The sequence below is a fragment of the Ctenocephalides felis genome, unplaced genomic scaffold (assembly GCF_003426905.1).
Source record: "Ctenocephalides felis isolate EL2017-DRISC unplaced genomic scaffold, ASM342690v1 CF-g0.4_SCAFFOLD_01604, whole genome shotgun sequence".
NCBI classification, from domain to species: domain Eukaryota; kingdom Metazoa; phylum Arthropoda; class Insecta; order Siphonaptera; family Pulicidae; genus Ctenocephalides; species Ctenocephalides felis.
The window spans coordinates 43,505,969-43,511,968 of NW_020537758.1; positions in this window are offsets into that span (position 1 = coordinate 43,505,969).

The following is a 6,000-nucleotide window of genomic DNA, read 5'->3' on the forward strand; positions in this document are numbered from 1 at the left end:
TATGTTATTTATTTATAAGTAGTTTATATACAATGAGACAGCTAATTTATAAATTTATTAATTGTAATAAGTATTAATATAGTTGTTCGGACGTATTTTCGTTTTATTATATTGGCCATGAAGGTGACAATCTTCATGGCATTGAGGTTTTACACGGAATGGTTTCTACCCCTGGTAGAAGAGGTAGCGGAGTGTTTTGATGGAACCAATTATACATGTTTAATGAGTAACAAATAAATATATTTTCTTTCATTATAACTTAGTGACAAAACAGTGATTGTAATAAGAACTGCAACAAATACATACAAATACAAAACGAATTAGTATTTAATACATTCGCTGTAGACTCTTTTTGTATTTGTATTTGTTTATATGTAGGTTAATTATAACCGTACAACCTGAGTTTATGGATGGAGAGTTTTAATAAATTTTATACCCACGTGGCGATATACAATAGTAAAAAATAAATTTATAAATAAATAACATGAAATAATTATAATTTATTTTATCCATTTTTCAGTAGTTATTATCTGCCTGATGAATCAGCACATAATTTATTAATTGTATGGAAAATTAAACCAATTTAATAAAATAATTCAAAATATACAAACTACACCGTTCAATTGCACTCTGAACAATTTGATACCATTTCAAGTTTGGTTAAAATAAAAAATGTATTGGATCAAGATTAAAAATATATTTTTAATTGACTATAACAATTCAGCACTAGCACTGCAATGCTATATGGGATTGGATAATCTCTCACGCTGATTGGAGTTGATATGTTATTTTTGAGTAAGAACCAATTCACATAGAGTTAATAAAGCTCACAGAATTGATATGTAATTGTGTATTTATTTGTAGCAACCAATTCTAAATTAAAAACAAAAATAGATATAATTATCTACAAACAATTGTCCACTTAACCCTTCAACTATTACTGTTCTGCGGCATCCCTAAAAATAAACAGAAAACCCTTCATCAAAACGTTTATGGGCCCTTTCTCCAGATTCATTCTCCTTATGGGACTTAATTAAAAGCAGTGAGTCTACGCAAAAAGAAAACAAAGGCAAGAAAGCATCGTCTTGCGAAACCCGAATATTCTGTTATCTTACACTGGCTGAGATGTGCCTCTGCTATATTTTCAGATGATTTATGTACGCATTAATTATAAGAATGGCGCAAAATGTGGAAGTTGGCTCTCGATGTTGATGGCGAGGCATTTATAAAACATGCAAATGTGTATTAGAGACTAAGTAGGTGAATAAACTAAGAGTTGGTGATCTACTAACTTACCAGCTCTAGCAAAAAAGACACATGTTCTAATACATAAAATGGGAAAATTTGATACTGATGCTGTCAAATATTTAGAAATCATACGCAAATTCAAATCAAAATCGACTCCTATTTAAATTTAATGTATTAAAAAAGTGTAGCAAAAATACTTCTTTAGGCCTGGATTAATTATAAAATACCTAATTGGGCTTTTACATTATTAGTAATAGCAACTTAGCAACAGTAAGACTTGTAAATGCATATTCATTGATTATATGCAGAATGTCTTATTGTCCTATTGTCCTAACTATATTTTAAGTACACAAAATTTACAAAAGTGAAGGTTTGCACAAAAATCGAAATTTTGTGAGAAAATTCAATTTTACTAACTAATTAGCTCTAGCGAAAAAGCCACATGTTCTATTACATAAAATGGAACAATTTGATCCTGATGCTGTCAAATATTTAGAAATCATATGCAAATTGGAATCAAAATCGACTTAATTTCTAATTTAATCTATCAAAAAAGTGTAGCAAAGATACCTCATTAGGCCTGGATTAATTATAAAATACCTAATTGGGCTTTTACATTATTAGTAATAGCAACTTAGCAACAGTAAGACTTGTAAATCCATATTCATTTATTATATGCTGAATGTCCTATTGTCCTATCGTCCAAACTATATTTTAAGTATACAAAATTTACAAAAAGTGAAGCTTTTCACAAAAATCTAAATTTTGTGAAGAAATTTAATTTGGTTAGGAATATTTCCTTATAAATGTTTATGAAACAGGATGATTTTGGATGTTATGAAGGCATTCAACAGGCATTCAACAGTGTTTATAAGAATTTTTATATTTAAAAAAACCTTGAATGTGTACAAGGAGTGTCATTAACATTTTATAAAATTTGTCATTAATTTTTATTTAGTGCTTTCTTGTATTTTTTGTTGATTGCATATTAGCACATTTTCGTTTGAAACAATTTAGGTTTTGGATGAGTTTAGTATAAATAAAAAAAATTAATATATACGCACAGATTTCTGGTGAATTAAAGAGGTATAAAAATGTGCATTCTGGTTTTTACCAAATATTTTCTAAGAGTTAATGGCAGAATAAGGCATTTTTTCTGTTTGAGAATTAAATATTAATCGAAAAATTAAATTTATTATTGAAATATTCATAAATATTTAAACTATAAACCGCTAAAAGATTAATGCCATAGCATTTATAAAATAATACTGTTTCATATCCAGATATATATATTATTATTTTTATTTTATATAGTTAAAACACTATGTATAAATATATCATTAGCTTAAGTCTCAAAAAATTATAAAAAAATTTTAAAACCATATATTTAATTTGAAAGCAATTAATTTCAAGACTTCAATTCGAATACATCACAATTTAATCGTTTTGTTCTAATAAAATTTTTAGACTGATGTTGTTATGTAGTACAAAACCTAGTCAAATTAAAATGGTTAGTTGGATTCTAATTAGACATATGTTTCATACAATTTGTAAAATCAATTTGGTCAAAAAGAAAGATCGATGATCTCATAATTTAAAATTGCTTATAATATAGGTTTATAACTCAAAAATACTACACCAATTGAAAATAACGATCAAAAATAGTAAGAAAAAACTAAAACTCATTTTAAAAAAAAAAAATTAGAAATAATTTTATTATGGTGACTTGCAGCTTTCAAATTATATAATGCAAGTCAAGACATATATTCTCGAGAAACTACATCCTGACTTTATTCTTTGAAAACAAGAAAGGTTCTGAAACTTTGATATTTGCAAACTAAAAATTGTAGGTATATGAAATTTAATAATTTATTGAACTCACAAAAAACCTTTGTGCAATTCTCTATGTTTTAGATATGTACCTTATCATATTAAGAAGTAGATTTGATAGAAAACAATGTATCAAATAATTAAAACCTTTAGAAATTATACCATTGTTATATCTGCAAAAAATTATTACAATTACAATAGTCATTTAAATTTCAATAAAGTACCCTTGATAAATTATTATTAGTTAAAATTACAATTTTTAAAATATATATTAAAAAATTTGTTAATTACTTACACTTAAAATATCATATTTTGAATATGTTGTCAAAGTGCTTCAAACTGATTATAAATACTGCTAATAACTAAAGTAAATAATCTTCATTTACTATAATAACTTTATTTATTCACTTTATTAGAGTTATTATAAAATGAGTAAGAATCATCAACTCTTGTGTTAAAATATACATAGTACTTACTATGTCGAGAGTGTTTGAACTCATGTGTTGAGATTCATTTGCAACTTTGTACTTAAACTTTTCGCAAATTTTCAAACTTACTATCGTATGAAGGTACCAGCTGCACAGGTGTATTTACAAACCATGTGGCATCATTAATATTCATCACTATTTGGCCGAGTATCCAGTTTTATTAGTATGAATAAATTTGATATTATATTTATACTTATATACTTACTTATATTTACACAGGTCCAGAAAATAAACAGTTGTATGTATTTCGTGTGCGACGTATGTATTCCATTATTGTATTTTTTACCTATGAACCCGAATGTAAAAAACGCAGGAAAATGAAATAACGACAAAAATTCTAGTCTAGAATTTTTTTACCTAATAATTAAAATCATACTAAGCTTGCTGGTCCATTCTTCCTTGAATGACTTGTGCAACGGATTTCTGGAATTCTTTTCATCTTTGTTAAATACATTTTTGTAGATCCAGCAGGAATTTATAAATATATTTACTTTAAATTGCTCCTGTATAATTTGCAAATTTAATTTAAATAGAAATATGTTAGCAAATCACTGCTGAGACCTATGAAAAAATTCTCAACAGAGATCAATAAAACGTTGCAGAAATATGTTGTACAGGTGATTTAAGGAGGCAAGTTCCAAAAAAGTACAGAAATTTTTCAAACCGTAGATTTTGCAGATTTTTGTGATTTTTATTTTTCTAAATTTTTATTATGTATTTTTGGAGTCAAATATCACATGAGTAAATTAAATAAACAGAATTGAAGAAAAATAATTTGAAACTTTTTATAGTGAATAAGTCAGGCGTTGTTCTGAGAAAACCTTATAAATTATTAGGGTTGAATTTGAATTCTACTTGACAACATATCAATTCTTAGTCAGGTTTTATAAAAGTTAAAGAATAATTTATTACTATAATGCCCAATGTTTTTTACTTGAGCAAGATTACTAGTTCTGTGAATTATATTAGAGTACTATGGTTCAAGAGAACATTTGTTTCTATTATCTTCTGGAATGAAGAGTTTCTAAATCAGCCAGAAAAACCGATTTGCTATTTTTGTATTTATCCTAGTTGTTCTGAGTCGGTATACCCCAAAATTTCTAGTATGTGAGACAAATTGGCCAATTCTCGGATAAAATAGAAATGATACGGGTCTATCTTCGTAGGAATTGGCCGAATAAACTGTCAAAAAGCTATTTGCTGTGAGATCAACCGTTTTACAAATTAAACCTAACTTTACATACGTGTTATCAATGAGACATCTAAAAAATGCGCTTATTATAAAATTATTTGACGTTTCGTGTGTTTTTGAGAGCTTTTCACAAAGATAGGCCCGTTGCTTAGAACTACCATAAAAATTATGTTTTATCCGATAATTGGCCTCAAAATTTGACATTTGTCGACGGGAAGGTTTTACAACTTGCCTTAAAGAAAGAGCCACATAAATCTAGATTTTTTTCATTAACGCCAGTAGACTTTATATAGTTTGTATTGATACAGTAACTTAATGAAGCATAAGGTAATATGTATTATGAAGTTATGTAAGAGTTAACTTAGACAATTTTGATATAAATATCATTGTAGATGGTTCTCTAATTTGCTAATACAATGAGCTAAACCAACTCTTAAATGTAGCACCTGATTTTGTTTTATCATCATGTACCTCTAGTAAAAAATACTTACATGGCATTCTAAAAGGTAGTTCCATTAAGTTATCTAAGAATTAGTTGTGACATTTTTTGATATATAGTCCAGTTATTATAGTAAGTTCACCTGGGAATTTGAGATACCCATCTATATTGACATTTAAAAGTTGTTTCAAAATTACATACGGTATGGTGTACGTACCATATGTAAGTTTTGAGACGACTTTTAAATGTCAGTATATATATATTTATGACTTAAAGCTGGGTATCTCGAATTCCGAGATTCTTACCTAATTTAAGCTTAAATAACTAGACTTTTTTATTGCGAATAGATATAATAGTCAGTTAATTCTTTAGTACAATTAGTCGAACCAACTTTTAAAAATAGCACCTGATTTTGTGTCATAACCATGCATCTCTACTAAAATCTACCCACGTGCTATTCTAAAAGGAATAATTAATTATTGTCAGAAAATGATTGCTATGAAAGTGTAATATAAAGTTTAGAAACTCTAAAACTCAAAACTCACTATTGTTGAAGGTAACAACGTGTATTTGCGAGTGCCGAGATCATTATTCTTCGTCACTTGTTATATGTTGACAGTTCCAGTTTATCATTCTGTTTATATCTGTTGTTCTCTCGAAAGAGCTTTAACGCATTCGCATAAATAAGAATTTGTAATTTTCTGAATTCACAATGTGTGCACATTAAGGCTGGAGCTTTAATTACTTTAATGTAGTTTTGCTAAGGCATTTCTTTCACATTGTCTTCATAAATCACATTTGCT